Source organism: Lepisosteus oculatus, chromosome 17, assembly GCF_040954835.1.
Source record: "Lepisosteus oculatus isolate fLepOcu1 chromosome 17, fLepOcu1.hap2, whole genome shotgun sequence".
In the NCBI taxonomy this organism is placed as follows: domain Eukaryota; kingdom Metazoa; phylum Chordata; class Actinopteri; order Semionotiformes; family Lepisosteidae; genus Lepisosteus; species Lepisosteus oculatus.
Window position 1 is genome coordinate 203,606 of NC_090712.1, and position 16,157 is coordinate 219,762.

Here is a 16,157-nt window from a genome sequence, read left to right on the forward strand (position 1 = left end):
GACACTGGGGTTACACCCCTACTCTATTCGCGAAACACCCTTGGATTTTTAATGACCACAGAGAGTCAGGAAGTCAGTTTTACATCTCATCCGAAGGACGGTACTTATTTACAGTATAGTGTCCCCATCACTATACTGGGGCATTAGGACCCACCTGGACCGCAGGGTGAGCGCCCTCTGCTGGCCCCACTAACACCTCTTCCAGCAGCAACCTTAGTTTTTCCCAGGAGGTGTCCCATCCAGGTACTGACCAGGCTCACACCTGCTGAGCTTCAGTGGGTTGCCAGTTGTGAGTTGCAGGGTGATATGGCTGCTGGCACATAGCCAAAACATTAGATGTGTCAAAATCAACTGTTTGGTACACTGTTAAGAAGCAAGAACGCACTGGTGAACTTAGCAATAGCAAACGTGGTAGACCATGGAAGACTACAGTAGCGGATGGCCGAAAAATACTTTCAATAGTGACGAAAAAACCCTTTTTTTAACTGTTGAACAGATCAGGAACACTTTCCAGGATGCAGGCATATATGTGTCAACGACTACCATAAAGAAAAGAACACACCAGCATAATCTCAGAGGGTTCACCATAAGATGCAAACCCCTGGTAAGAAAGGCTACAGAAAGGCCAGGTTACAGTTTGCTAAAAAGTCCATAAAAAATGCCTCTAGAGTTCTGGGACAAAGCCTTATGGACAGATGAGACAAATATTAACCTGTACCAGAGTGATGGAAAGAGGAAAGTATGGAGAAAAAATGGAACTGCTCATGATCCAAAGCATACCACCTCATCTGTGAAACATGGTGAAGGCAGTGTCATGGCTTGGGCATGTATGGCTGCCAGTGGAACTGGCTCACTTGTCTTTATTGATGATGTGACTGCAGACGGCAGCAGGACGAATTCTGAAGTGTACAGAAGCATCTTATCTGCTCAGATCCCACCAAATGCTTCAAAACTCATTGGACAGCCCTTCACCTTGCAGCAGGACAATGACCCCAAACATACTGCTAAAGCAACTATGGAGTTTTTCAGGGCCACAAAATGGAATGTTTTTGACTGCCCAAGTCAATCACCTGACCTGAATCCCATTGAGCATGCATTTTACTTACTGCAGACAAGACTGAAAGCAAAAAGCTCCCAAAAGAAGCAGAAACTGAAAATGGCTGAATTACAGGCCTGGCAGAGCATCACCAGGAAAGATACCCAGCGTCTGGTGATGTCTATGGGTCACAGATGTCAGGCTGTCATCAATTGCAAAGGATTTGCAAACATGCCACATTTTATTTAAGATTATGTTAATGTGTCCAATTACTTTTGGTCCCATTAAATGGGACCCTTAATACCCTTGAATTAAAGCTGACATTCTGCACTTTAACCTCATAGTCATTGTTTTATTTCAAATACAATTTGCTAGAGTACAGAACCAAAACAGCTAATATTGTGTCACTGTCTAAATACTTATGAACTGCACTGTATATTCAGATTTCTGTTAAACTTTTAACTTTCATATTTGATGAGAATTAAGAAACATATGTTTGCAATAAGTTATTTTTTGTGCAGTATTTTAATTTGCTACTGAAAGAGACCATGCTGTTATATTATATTTATACAAACCTATATAAAAGTGTCATTAAGCCCAAAAGTTTCTCATGTACAAAAACAGATAACAGAAAAATAATCTCCCACATAAATTGAAGAGGTTAGTGACATAGTTCAGTACTTTGCATGTGACAGAATGTATCTCAATCAAACACAGTTAAAGCGAATTTGTACCATCTTTATAAATCACCATGCTACTAAGTTTTGATTTATGAATTTCATAGTGACTGAGATAATGTTTATGCTTAGGTTACTCCACTACAGTGTTATAGATATTCCACAACTCATTAGTTGCCTATAAAGATTAGAAAAACAACCCTGAAAACTAACACTTATTCACGTCTGACTAAGTACTGAGAATTTTACTTAGAGATAAAGTCACAGTGGTCTTTGAACTTTGTAGCAGATGTTAGCAGATTATCAAGCAGTTGGGACAGAACAGTTGTGAACTCTTGCTGGGGTATGTAAGTTTAATATGTCATGTTTTGTTTAATATTTTAAAGTTAAGTTCCGATTGACGAGATTCCTTCACATTGCTTTCTCTGTGAACCAGGAAGTTTCTGTTTTAAGTATACTTCATCTTGAGGTGAGTGTGGCACATTTGATTGTTATAGCTACACATACCTTATGTTCCTATACAATCTTTAAAAATCTTTAAAAATGTCCAAATATATATATATACAAAATATGCCTGGTGAAATTAAGAATCTGACAGATTGAAAATGGAAGGCTGCATTTTGCCTGTAAGGTATTTCTCAGACTTACTAAATTAATTAAATTTATTAAAACAAATATCAGTAAATTTATTTAAATATTGCACTATATATTGGGTATATTGGTTATGTTTTTGCTAATTGGTAGATTTATGAAGGCAGGTTGAAGAAGGGGTAAACTGTTAAGCTTTGGAGATAGGAGAATAAGAAACTACACCTTATAAACAGCGCTATAGAAAAAAAAGCTGTCTGCCTTAATGCAGATAATTAAATTATTGGCAGTCTGATTGAAAAATGGACGGCTTTCAGGACACGTGTCGCGACTGCGTCCGCAAGGATTCAGATTGGGAATGGGACCCCGTGTCCCAGCCCAGGTATAATAATTACAAATCCAGAAAAGATAATCTGTTTTTCGTGTGAGAGAAATGTCAGTGGAAACTGAACTAGAAGCAAAGCAGTTTAATCCGGAATACTGACAAAAAAGTTGAAGAAAAAACATGCAGCAACAGTCTTCTGTTTTTGCTGAATGAGATAAAAGCAAATCAGGAGGACATGAACGCCCACATAAAAATTACCATTGGTCTGTGTATCATTTTGTTAATTATTTCCTATGATGAAATGCTGACAGAGGCTTAGCCTATGGTATGCTGATCAAAAGCATTAACAGTTCAAAGTAAAGAGCTATCTTATTTACAAGGTAATAAAATCAATGAAATGCCAGTCTAGGTCCAATCACATAGGCCGCTCTTCTACTAAGCCTGTTTGTCATACTTCCTTATTGACAGCCTCAACTATCTTGTAATGTCTATGGTCCACCATATAAATCAATAAACAAGAAATTTGACTGAATTATCTTTTTTGTTGCTGTGAACTGTATATTTTGTGTTCTGTTTTATTTTATTGTGGTATTTGATTTTGATGCCTGATGCTACTGAATAATAAAGGACTTTTAAATTCTCACAAAATTATGTTCTCAAGAAAAAAAAGAACACAATAAATTTGTTTTTTAATAGACAACAACAAAAGCCTACAGACTCATAAAGGAATATAGTACATACCACTGATCTCCAGTTAGTCCACCTGTTTAGTCTAATCCAAACTTAATGTGAAGTTAAATGTTGCAAAAGAAATGTAAAGTTATACAGAATAAGAGCAATAGGAACCTAAAATATTGGATAATTAATTTCTGAAGGAATAAATGCTAGGCTCATTCAAAATGGGAGTAAAGCAAATGAGAATGAGATTTTACAACCGATCTAAGAGTCCATGCTTACATACAGTATTAGTGGCAAAGTCAATAACCAGCACAGCAGCTGCTGGAGTCCAGAAGTTCCTCATTCCAATGCTCAAGCTAAAACAAGAAGATTTAAAACTACTGCTAGTTTAACTAGATAAAAACTAAGATTAGTTCTTCAACAGTTTTAAAGTACTTAAGCACTTCAATGGCCTATAGCAATCAACATTCACAACTAGATGTCTACTAATTGTAATGGACTGTGACTGAAAAACTGTTTGAAGGTCACAGCTGCTCTATGTATTCCTCCTGTTTCATGGCTATTAATAACATTTTGAAAACATGTTACTGGTGTAGCTAGTCTGTGACTCCCACTGGCATAAGACAAGGACAGACAAGGAACCTAGCAGACTAGGAAATCTTGCTAGACCTCACAGACCTGAAGGACTGTTTAAAACAGAAGCAGGCAGGAACTCTCTGAACTAATGGTATTGCCTTTCTTTTGTAGGAAGATTGGATGAAGTATGTTGTACTTAGCTGTGAATAGAAATGGATATAGGAAAACCTTTGAAAACTGTGTAATAGAAAGTGTATTTGTATAATATTTATCATTCCTAAGGATATGAAAGAGAAGAAGGGAACTTGCTTTATTCAGTGCAGCCCTACCTGGATGATGCCAGTATCCCCTCTACACAGCAGATCAGGAGGAAAAACTAGAAATTGTCACATCAGTTTAATTCAGTTGAATTTATGGAGACCAGTGTTACAAGCCCGAAGTGGAACTTATCCAGGACACCAGAATTGGCACCCCTACTCTTATGAGGTGTCATGGGATATATAATGACCAAGTAGTCAGGACCTTTGTTTGTCTCACCTGCAGGATGGCTCCTTCTACAGCAGTGTCTTCTGTCCCCATACAGAGGCATTGATTTGACAATTCTGTTTTTCAAAAGGAAGAGCACCACCTACTGGCCTTCTAACACCACTTACAGCAGATTTCCATACATTATTTACTGAAATCATGACCGCTCCCCACATCTCAAACATAATAGTATTAGTCTCATGTACTCTTCTTTGTTAAATTAACCAACCAAGGTTTATGCACCTCCAAGCAACCCGTCCCAGTTAAATATCTGTACTCTGTTCCTTACACATTATCCAACTATCTGATGAATTTTCATTTTGTTCTTTGAGAATTTTGAAAACTTGTATCAGGCCCACTCATAGTCTACAATTCAAAATTAAAAGCTTCCAGTTTCTTCACCCTGTCAGTGTTGGACAGGCACTAGGTCTCTTAAGCCTTGGAATGAATAGGACCCACATGATCCCATTTTAACATAGGTAATTCTCTATTTTTGTTTCCCTGAGTCCAGACCTTTTAGTCTATAAGTCGGTTTGGTCTTGTTCTTGTGGATGGGCAGGACATTGGCAATTTTCCCATTCATAGATAGCAGCCATATCACCCTGCAACTCACAACTGGCAACCCCCTCTTGGATCCATGGCAGTGATGCAGCATCCAACTCAGATGGTGCCCAGCCCGGGCACCATACGGGCATGTGGGAAGGAGAATAGGATAGTTTGGTCAGAACAGATGTGTCTACCTGGTGGGCCAACATAAAGACACACAATGGCATGTACATTTCTTTTTATTTTTCTAATTGATTTATGAAAGCTGTTTTTTAGCTTTAGATTTGTTCACATTTGGAATACATTTCACAAGAAATAACAGAAGAAAAATGTTTAGGAATGTTTTCTGGAATTTAGACGTGGGGACTTTTGGCTGAACCTTGGCCCCGTGGCTGCAGGATGAGCATGTGAGGAACCCTGCCGGGAGGAAAAGGAGCGGGGGAAGGATGCAGAAATACCAGTGGAAGGAAGAGAGGAACTTACTGAGCAATATACTGCTCTTCATACAGAACATGATGTCAGCAGGATTACAAGTGCAAAATGAAGTAGATCTTTGCTGCTGTCATCCCTCCAGATATTTTGCTTAAAAACTGCATTTACTGCATCAGGCAGATTGTTTAAATTGATTCTTTCTTCACTGAATTCATTTCTATCCAACCCCATTCTGGTTCTTACATGGTCTTATTCCAAACTGGTGAAAAGGAAGACCTAATTTGCTATACTGTATGTTGTTTTATTGCATTTAGCACCTTCTGTAACTACAAATGTTAAAGACTTCTTTACAAATGTAGGTCCATATAGCTGTGTGTTGCCCATTGTTGCCTTGTGCATAGGCCTACAGTATGTATAACATGGACCTCTTAAATACACTAGCAATACTGAGAAAGCACAGACTAGCCTTTTTTTAAGAGAATGCTTTTACAGTTTCTAACCCACTAATAACTTCTCTAATTCTAATAACTGAACTTTAATAACCTGTTGTCTCTAAAGGGCAGAGAAAATGATTAGTTTGATGATGTGACAATTTTCACTTTAAAAAGAAAATAATATGGAATGATCTTGTGCAATAAACACCAGGAGTAAGCAGCATTTACTTCTCCAGAAATATAGGAAACCTTAATCCTTTTTCATAATGAAAACCTCAAAAGCCTGGCCTTCTCCAATGCTTTAATGCTGAACTTGGAGCTATACACTAGGACCGAGTGAGCAGCCAACAGAGAAGAAGGGGGAGAGGAAAGAACAACTTTGTGTTGTACTCTCAAAGTACTTGCTCAAGAGCTGGATGACGTAACCCTACTATGCACAAGATGTAAGTGTTTTGTATTGGTTTATGTAATCGAATGTTGCCTAAAATGCGTGTCTACATGAGATGGTGATCCAGATGTAATGACAGCCTTGAGTGGCCACCAGTGGCGAGGTGTCTCATCATGATGATTCGGATTTGCTTGTACTTAATTAGTTTTTGTCAGCACTGCTGTAAATTGTGAATTCAGAACGAGGTTCAAATACTCAGTTACTTGTAGCTTAATGTATACATCCCGTCTCCTGTTCTCTCAAATTGGCCACACCGCCACACAATATTTCAGGGGCCATTAAGGGGTCTGGATTCATTCGTTTTTTCCGTGAATGGGGGGTAATCTAAATTTAACAGGCGTGTAATTGATCAAATTGTGTATGTCCCCTATGCTGGTGTAGTTTGACATTGTTTACTAAAATCAATCAGACTCAGTTTTGTATATTTGGTGACATCAGTGATTTATTTTATCTGGGATCAGATAAAATCACCATGAGCAACAGTTTTTAATGTTTCGCTTTCTAAAATGAATTTATCTGAGATGAAGACATCTTACGAGTACTTTCTTGGAAAAAGCAAGAGACGTAGACATCAATCCCAGAGTGGTGCTGTGGGATTCATTTTAACTCGCTGTAAACGCGGTTTGTATGTGTATTCAGCTGCAGCGGATGTTGCTGTGAAAAGCCCCTAAAAGCAGACCTTTACACTCCCCATGGCTATGCACAGTGTGGGGTAGCTGGGAGCGCTTACAGACTGAGCGCAAATCTCTGGGCATGTCTCCGTTGAGTGTTGTGTAATTTTGGGTAAATACGTAGGCTGCTGTTCAGCATATTTATTCCTGCCTTATGCACAGTATTCAGCACACTTTATGAATTGTTCTTTCATTTTCTTTTAAAAAATGTTACTTTTAATACATTGAATTTGCATATGTGCAATATCATTTTAATCGAAAATAATACAGACATTTCGCAATTTCAGTTTTTAATTACTGGCAATCAACTTATAAAGGGAAACTGCAACGCTATTTCAGTTTTTAATTACTGGCAATTAATAATAATAATAATAATTATTATTATTATTATTATTATTATTATTATTATTATTATTATTATTATTATTGCTTATACTTATGTAGTGCTTTTCTGGACACTCCATTCAAAGCGCTTTACAGATAGTGGTGACTCCCTGGAATTGTTCATGAATCACTTCCTGTATGAAGAGCAGTATATTGCTCAGTAAGTTCCTCTCTTCCTTCCACTGGTATTTCTGCATCCTTCCCCCGCACCTTCTCCCGCTGGCAGGGTTCCTCACATCCTCATCCTGCAGCCACGGAGCCAAGGTTCAGCCAAAAGTCCCCATATCTAAATTCCAAAAAACATTCCAAAACATTTTTCTTCTGTTATTGCTCGTGAAATGTATTCCAAACGTGAAAAAAGATAAAAAACAGCTTTCATAAATCAATTAGAAAAATAAAAGGGAAGAGAAATGTTTTCATAAAATGATTAAAAATCAACAAAATCCAGTCAAAACAAGTACCATGATTTGCAAGTACAGGTAAATATTAGGAAAGCTGAGAGAGATGACTGAAAACATATTTTAGTCCTTCAACAGCAGAAGATCCATTAAACAAGATGAATGTGTATCCAGGAAAAAGGCAATTCATAGAGGGGGATTATTAGGAGGCCATGACTGGTAAGGGCCAATGGGAAATTTAGTTATACCCCAACACTTTTTGAAGAGTTACACCCTGGGATTTTTAATGACCACAGAAAGTCAGGACCTCAATTTTACATCTCATCCGAAGGACAGCACCTTACAATATAGTGTCCCCATCACTATACTGGGGCATTGGGACCAACATAGACCACAGGGTGAGCACCCCTTGCTGGCTCCACTAGCACCTCTTCCAGCAGCAACCTTAGTTTTTCCCAGGAGGTCTCCCATCCAGGTGCTGACCAGGCTCATACCTGCTTAGCTTCAGTGGGCTGCCAGTTGTGAGTTGCAGGGTGATATGGCTGCTGGCAAATGGCATAATGATACAATGTCACAATACTGTAGCATTCTGGAAGTGGGCACCTGACCATGACTCTCTTCCCCCACCTCTATAAATTGGGGTCCCTTTTCCTTTTTTACTACATTTTTGCGCCAAACCGTTAGCTGAGCAATTGGCTCTGCACACCTTCTCTCTGCTTTGCCTCCTTCCTCTCCTTGTCCGAGTGATTAGCAAGCCCCTTTATTCTAAAAGGGCAAAAACCTATTCCACTCTCCTGCCTCTCTTCTTACTCCACTGCCTGTGCAGAGGGGTATTTAGGAGGACTGCTACTATCTTGCAATTACTTCTGTTTAACTAGTAAGATATGGGTCTTTGACTAAGAGATAGTTCAGTGTAAAATATAAGATGCACTTAATATTTCTTTCAGAGCCAATGGGAAAAGTGTCACCATGACTGATTGCAAGGTCTTAGGCTTTACATAAGGATTTTGAGTTCTTGACAATTTTTAAACAAGGGAACAAGTAATAGGTTTATACCCTGCTGAAAAGATAACAAAGAAAACACAACATTTCTGCCGTGGAGCCTTCTTCAGGTGTGAGCAATTTTTTAAACAAGGTTATAATGTAGTTTTGTGAGATTCTAATTAAACACTACAAGGCTCAGCCTGGTCAACACAGAGTTGAAAAACATTTGAGGGACATTAGGTTTTCTGCTGGTGTAAGTGGTGTTGGTGGACCAGCAGGTGTCAGTGTTCCCTTTGGACAGGAAAGGAGAATCTCTAAAACAAATGGCCCACTATGGGGAACAGTGATGCTCTGCTGTCCTTCACACACAGTTGCAGAGTTCCCACATATTGTATAGTATGTTTTTGAACCACTCAGTGCACTACTAACTCAAATGAACAGACACTGTTGAGTATTACAGATCAATTATGTTAGAGATTGCACTGTTGTGCAAGTTAAATAGCATTTAATTTGTCAAAAAATCAAATAATTTTTCTAGCTTGGTGGAAGAAAAGACAAAGTTGGACATTGCCTTCTGGTGATTGTTGTATGAATTAAAACACTGCTCTGCAAAGACTATATCAGACTGGCTTTTGTGAGCGGTGTTCAAACAAATATAGAAATATTGAAAATGAGTTTCTAGATGAGGACCTCAATATGAATATCATAAAGTCTTCTTGAATGAAACCAGGATATGAGCTTCAACATTCTTGGGTAGCTCGTTCCAGACTCCCACGGTATTTTGTGTAAAAAAGAGCCTCCTGTATGATTTAAAAGCACTTACCCAGATTTAAATTGGAAGATGTTTTCCATTTTGTATTTATATTAAATGCCATCCATGTGTTGGCCCACTCTTTTATTTTTTTTATTTTTGCAATATTCCACTGCAGTTTCAGTTCAATATTGTCCTATCAATATCAAGAATCACCTGAGGGTCATGGCATAGAGTTTGGTTGTTTGCACACTCTTCAAGTGTATGTTGTACTGTCTCTAAGATCTTTAACAATCTCTTCAAGATATGAGGTCTTTAATATTCTGTATTAAAAAAAGCTCTGATTTTGAATGAGTTCCCTGCAATCCACATGTTAGAAGAAACACCATTGAAACTACAGTACAGAAAGTTACCTTGTTGTTTAGAGGAGTGGTGCTCTGATTTTTAAATCTGAAATTTACAGGTCAACCTTAAATGCAAACCTCAGAAAGCCTGTAGGCTTTTGCAACCTGCTAAGCAAACACTTTTTTATTTTCCTGCCAGGAATGGTAAGGGCAGGGATTGCAGTCATATTCCATTTTTTTTGTTTCTGGTTGGACGGGGCTTTGGCTCATAATCTTTAGGAAATAAGCCTCTGAAAAACAGGAATGAACTGTGTCTCACATAAGATGAGACATTTATCTCAATGCTGAAGAAAGCTCCTACAAAATGACTGCAGCCAACTAGAGACTGGTTATTAGTGTTTGCAGTGTTATATTTTATACACTTATGGTTGGTCATTAAAGGTGTACCTGTACATTTTAAGAGTAATGAAGTAATTGATCTTTTGAAGTGGAGCATCAGACTACAGTTTTTAAAAACTTAAAATTGAACAAAAAATATTGAAAATATATCAAAAGGGAGATTCTATTTACTATGAATTTGTTTAAGATTTGTTTAAAAAGGGGTTTGTACACTATATTAAAAACAACACATTTAGAAGAGAGTTTTGATGAACTGCAAGATTGTATCTCTTTATTTCTCTTATTTCCAGAAATCTTGTTAAGCACCCTCCTTATCATGTATAACTACCGTGACAAACTAACAGAAAAAATGTAGCACTTGATAGTATATTGAACTGATTAAGAGTTTCTAGCTGCCTTAGAAGTCTGGCACTATGATCTATAATATTGGTGACTAAGGCCAGTGAAGAGGTGTGTTGCATGGGGTTATGGTCACAGTTTTCTTCATTAGGTCACAGCTTTCATGCTTTGTGCCAAGTTACAGAATTTCATAGTTAAAATGCTGGTTAAAATGCATAGTTAAATGGGAATTTAGTTAAAATGCATTTTAGGAAAAGGGCTTTCAACTTTCTAGCAATGGTTTAACATTGCTATGATCATAGTCTGATTTTCCAGTGAAGGTAAGGGATTTACTAATAATTAAGGGCATAAAAGTTTAATTGTCAATTTGGAAAATAATTTAATACTTATCGGTATTAATAGGAAATGTTGCAGCCGCTGAAGAACAGCTCTTCGGACTCAGGCTTTTTTGAGCGTTTCTGGAGAGGCTGAGAAAGAGTGTGGCTACATGTTCTTATAAAAGGAAGAGAGGAAGCAGCAGGCTGAATGAAGGAGGTGACAGGGATAATGAGATAGCTGGGTGAGGGCTGTCTGGAAAATTAGGCTGAAGTCCAGCGGCAAAAACGTTGCCTGGCTAGTGGCAGTGGAAAGCTGAAAGGGAGGTGTATTGGGAAAAATGACAGCAAAGACAGCTAAAAAAGAAGGAGATCAGTGGATTGAGTCTTCGGGAGCAATTGCTAGCCAGGATGAAGCCGAGCACCTGCTGGATCAATGTTCTTAAGAGCTTAGGAAAATAAGACTTTAACTTTTGGCTAGATGTAAGATAATTTGCTTTGGTAGCTCAATGTACTGTAGGAGCACTGATCAGCAGAGAAAGCCTTTAATAATTTATTGCCAGCAGCCATATCACTCTGCAACTCACAACTGGCAACCCACTGAAGCTAAGCAGGTGAGCCTGGTCAGTACCTGGATGGGAGACCTCCAGGGAAAAACTAAAGTTGCTGCTGGAAGAGGTGTTAGTGGGGCCAACAGGGGGCGCTCACCCTGTGGCCCATGTCGGTCCTAATGCCCCAGTATAATGACGGGGACACTATACTGTAAACAGGTGCCGACCTTTGGATGAGACATAAAACCGAGGTCCTGACTCCTGTGGTCATTAAAAATGCAAGGGCATTTCTCGAAAAGAGTAGGGGTGTAACCCCAGCGTCCTGGCCAAAACATTCAATTAAACTGTAAAAGTACCATGTGGAAAATCTTAAACATAATTCAACCTAAATAATTCTTTGGGGAAGAGCTGGTTAACTTCATACAGTTACTGTAACTGAGGCTTTTTTATCTTATTTTGATTGGAATGCAAGGAAAAGTATTAAACATTATCATTTCAATACTGTAACAATGAACTTGTCTTGCACAGGGAACAGTAGTTCCATGCTGCTGCTACATAGGTTAAAGAGGTTAAAGTTCATTCTGGAGCTTTCCATATCTCGTGGCTACAATTTATCACAATCCTGTCAGAATACTAAGGTAAAACTGTGGCGCAGTGGTTAGCAATGCCCTGGTTTTGATTTTTGGGGTGCTATTTACATGGACTTTGTATGTTCTCCCTGTATTCACATGGGTTTCGTCCTGGTAAGTTTCTGGGAAATTTGGTCCAGGTGTGAATGTGTGTGTCTGTGGGTCTGGCATCCCATCCAGATATGCCCTTCCTTGCATACTGTTTTAGGCTCTGGCTTCCATGTGATCTGATTTGGAAGAAGCACTTATAAAATGAATGGATTAATAGCAAAATACTGTTCATAGGTTTCTAGTTTTGTCCAATCAAATTAAACAAGGAATTATTGTTTGCTCTTGAGTACCGTGTAAATGTTAACTGTATAAGGGATTTATTGTACTTGATATAATAAAAAACTGTATAAAACATTTTCTTTAATCCAAATGTCTTTAATTCATAGTGTTTTAAAGAAAATACATGTGGATGGCTTTAATGTCCCTTTTTATAAGCAACAGAAACAATCTTTCCAAGCTTTCTTTATGTGCGGCATTCCTTGAGGGCTGTGGATACAGACTGTAGGTGCCATGTAATTTAAAACCACAGAAGACTTATTTTAGGACTAGACAGGGCGTGGATGAATGAATAAGCATAACTGTTTATCCTGTGACAAAATAAAATGCATTTTCTTTCTTCATAACCAAAAACCACAACTCAAGAAAAACATCTACAGGGACACCATGTTTTTAAGTGTTCCAGTTTTACATCATGCTATATAAAACTAGAACTATATCCATTTCTTTAAATGCCTAGGTAAGATCTTTCAAGGATTATATTTACTTATACCCATAAAGTATAACATGCAAGTTATAGAAGTTCTAAAATTTGGGGCAAAATGATGAAAAAATAGTAAGCGCCTTTTTTAAATGGCTTGTGATGTGTTTTTCTTGTTTAAATTTGATTTAGTGTCAAGTTTCATAACTCCCAAAACGTAAACCTAACAGACTTTTAATACTACTGTCCATACATAAAAAAAATCCAAAATGAGCTTCATGAGTGGTGAAAAACCCAGTTGTTTGTGTTGATTATAGATTTTACCAATATGCTCTTGCACTGAATAAGTCCTCTTAGTCATCAGGTTTTACTTTTTAAACATATGTTTTCAATTTTCATAACATGAGAAAAAAATTATGCATGCACTTTTATTACAGAAAACAAAGGGCAACATCAAGTTTATTACTGCAGAAAGGTGCACACTGTGCATTTAAAATGTTGTCATGATATACAGTATATGCTTGTGTCTGTGATTGTGATTAATGTCCACAGCCACTGACCCCCACTGTGTGACCTTACTTGTCCTTGGCTGCACTTGGTTTTGTTCTATCAGATCAGGGGCTGCACTAAATTCCACTTTTTATTCAAGTCTAATCTAATGAATTAACAATGACACTTGGTAAATTCAGTACATTATAATATCTGTCTGCTGCTTTAGTGCAATGAGGCAAAAAGAAGGCTTTTTCATTCTGCCATAGGATCCATTCTGTAATATAACCAGTTATCCTAAAAGCAAGGTGATTAAAAAGATCTGTAGAGAAAAGCCTCTAGACCAGTCCTGGACACTGGATGAAGGTCTCTTGCAATTAATACAGGAGTCCGCAGCAAATATGTCCCATTGTGAAGCATCACCCATGTGTTTGAAAAAACACATTAGTCGGCAGTAGGATCATTTGAAACTCCCAACTAAAATTCCATGTGCTTGTGGGATGGATTCTGGTGTATAACCATATCCACAGACATAAAGTAAACAAGATGTTTCTATATCTCACACATGAAAAGAGTCCAGTAAAATTCAATTTTCACTTTTTTTTTAAATTCATGTGAGGTTTGCTCGTACAGTACATACTGTACTGTAGTTCTTTTCCTCTTGGAGGTATGATCAGTGTTCTTGTGCTCCTTCCTGTCGGAATAAGGTTCATCTTGTTTTCACTGTTCTCTTCAGCTCCAGGAGGACAGTCGTGTGGTGAAGAATGACTATCAAAAGTATTTTGCTCCATTATATGGTTCACACCTGACTGTGTTGTCTTAAGTATCCCACATTTTGGATATTTGAAGGTATTTATAAGACAAAACTACAAGACGATTGTAATGATTTTTTTAGTCAGTTCAAGTGAAATAGCCAAATGCCATTATTTAAACAAATCACTTACACAGAGCAGGAAAAGTTGACAATAGGAGAAAGTGAAGTGCTCTCTGGTGTCCAGTGGAAATATTCTCATACTTGCCACAGATTAAGACAAAAGATAACACATTCAGCAAACATTCTTCATTACTGTATAGATGTGCCACATTGAACAGTGCTGTCATAGAAAACCCTAATTTTTCCCAAGAACACTTGCAGGAGTTTTGGTTTGCCATCTCTTGGCCATCCTTGTTGTGCCTGAAAAAGAAAAAAAAACAATATATTCTTACAGAAATACTAACGTTCATGACTTTAGTAAAGCCTGATACATGAAAAATAGAAATTGTACTGAAAACCAACAGAAACAAAAAGGAGACACCATAGTTATACATTGTTAATTGTTCTTATGGTGCCTTTTATAACTGCCTTGCAAAAGAAACATACAACAGGACTATGTTTTGGATTAGATTCTAGTACTTCTAGGGTAGGAGAAAATTGAAATAAAAAGGCTCTGAAGTGACAAGGAAATGTGCACTCTTGTGCCTTTAATGTTCCTCTGTCGCTTCCACCTCAGTATTGCAGCAGTTGTATTATGATATCTCAAATTTGGAAGAAAAAATAAAAGTCATGTATTGAAAAATGTCAAATTATAGCATTAGAGTAAGCCTGTGTAATGAAAACTCTCTCATGTTCAGCACAGACAGTGAAAAGAAGGACTTTAAGCCCCACTGGAATCAATAGCTCTGGAATGTTTGTGGGGAACACGGGCTGTTATCCCAGCAAATTGATTTGACCAAGCTGGGGGGAAGATTACTTTGAAACCAAGATCACAAGTTAGTCTTGTGATCAGTACTCAGGTTCAGTAAATGAAGATAATTGACAACTACTTAAATCAGTATTAATCTGCAGTGTACTAACGGCATGTCTACATGTTATATAGAATTGCATGTCTTTTTCATTTAAGATGAAAGGAATACATTTGAAGCTGTAGTGAACTTTACTTAGAAAAGGAAGCTAATAAGGGAGAGGTTAAATGACTTCTGTCCCCAGTGAAGTCTGCAACCCTGGTATTGGAATGAGCAGGGAGAGCAGAGGACCAGGGCTGCAGGTCTCAGTCAGTGGGATCATGGTTAAAGCCAACATTGGGGCAGGAAAACTTAAATTTTGCTTCCACCTCTGTTGACCTCTGTTGTGTTTGTCATGACATTCAACACAGAGGTCCGGGTAGTCCTGCGACCTGCTCAGTTTTCTCCCATTAGGACACTATGGGTGTCCTAATGAAATTTCCCAAATAGTGTAATGTCCTGACATGGAGACATTGACATTGAGAAGGGCAACTATTTATTCTTTAATTTCCCCATGCCCCATAACGCCCCCTCCCCCCAAAAAAACAACTCTACAGACTTGTTGTCTAGTGTTAGCAGCCTGTAGAACCGAGAGATAAAGGAAAACAATGCCAAGTACCGTGAACTGGCGAGTCCGGAGAGTGCATGTGGGCGATATGGGTGATCTCCACTAGGGGGAACTCAGACATTCTTACAAACTCAGGCACGTACTGTAGCTCCCAGCACTTGGGCAGAAGCAGAGTTCTGAGCAGGACTGCGCGGGCAGCGGGCTGAAGGTAAAGCGACTTTTCTGTTGATGTAAATGCTAGAATATCTGGTAACATTATCATGTCTGTTTATAATCAATACAAGTCGTGTAAAAACTTGATAAATTAATTCTGCACGGGAGGAGCTACATGTTAATCAAGTTAAAAAACATTGAATAATAACTTATTATTTATTGTATTTTTCAGAATTTAAATATGACTGTGCTGTCTTGTGAATCAGTGCATTAGAGCAAAAAACATTTGTTATACTGAGTTGTAGCTTCTTAATTTAGCGCGAAATAATGGAGTAGACTGCAGATTCCTACCCTCTGCCTTTGCCTCTGCCTCTGCTCGCTGCCTTTGTTCTAATAGTCAGAATTGTGT

At 38.1% G+C, this 16,157-nt stretch overlaps 1 protein-coding gene across 2 annotated transcripts in view; it reads left to right on the forward strand.

Moving 5' to 3' along the window:
- The first annotated feature begins 2,037 nt into the window (after positions 1 to 2,037).
- The window catches only part of LOC102684876 (equilibrative nucleoside transporter 1), a 42,460-nt gene continuing 28,340 nt past the window's right edge, over positions 2,038 to 16,157 (forward strand). Inside the window, exon 1 of one of the 2 annotated variants that reach the window (XM_069179993.1) lies at positions 2,038 to 2,056. The gene's annotated coding sequence lies outside the window, so the exon portion shown is untranslated. Of the gene's footprint in view, positions 2,057 to 15,705; positions 15,804 to 16,157 lie in introns of those variants that run through there. The other variant, XM_069179990.1, reaches the window with a different exon arrangement.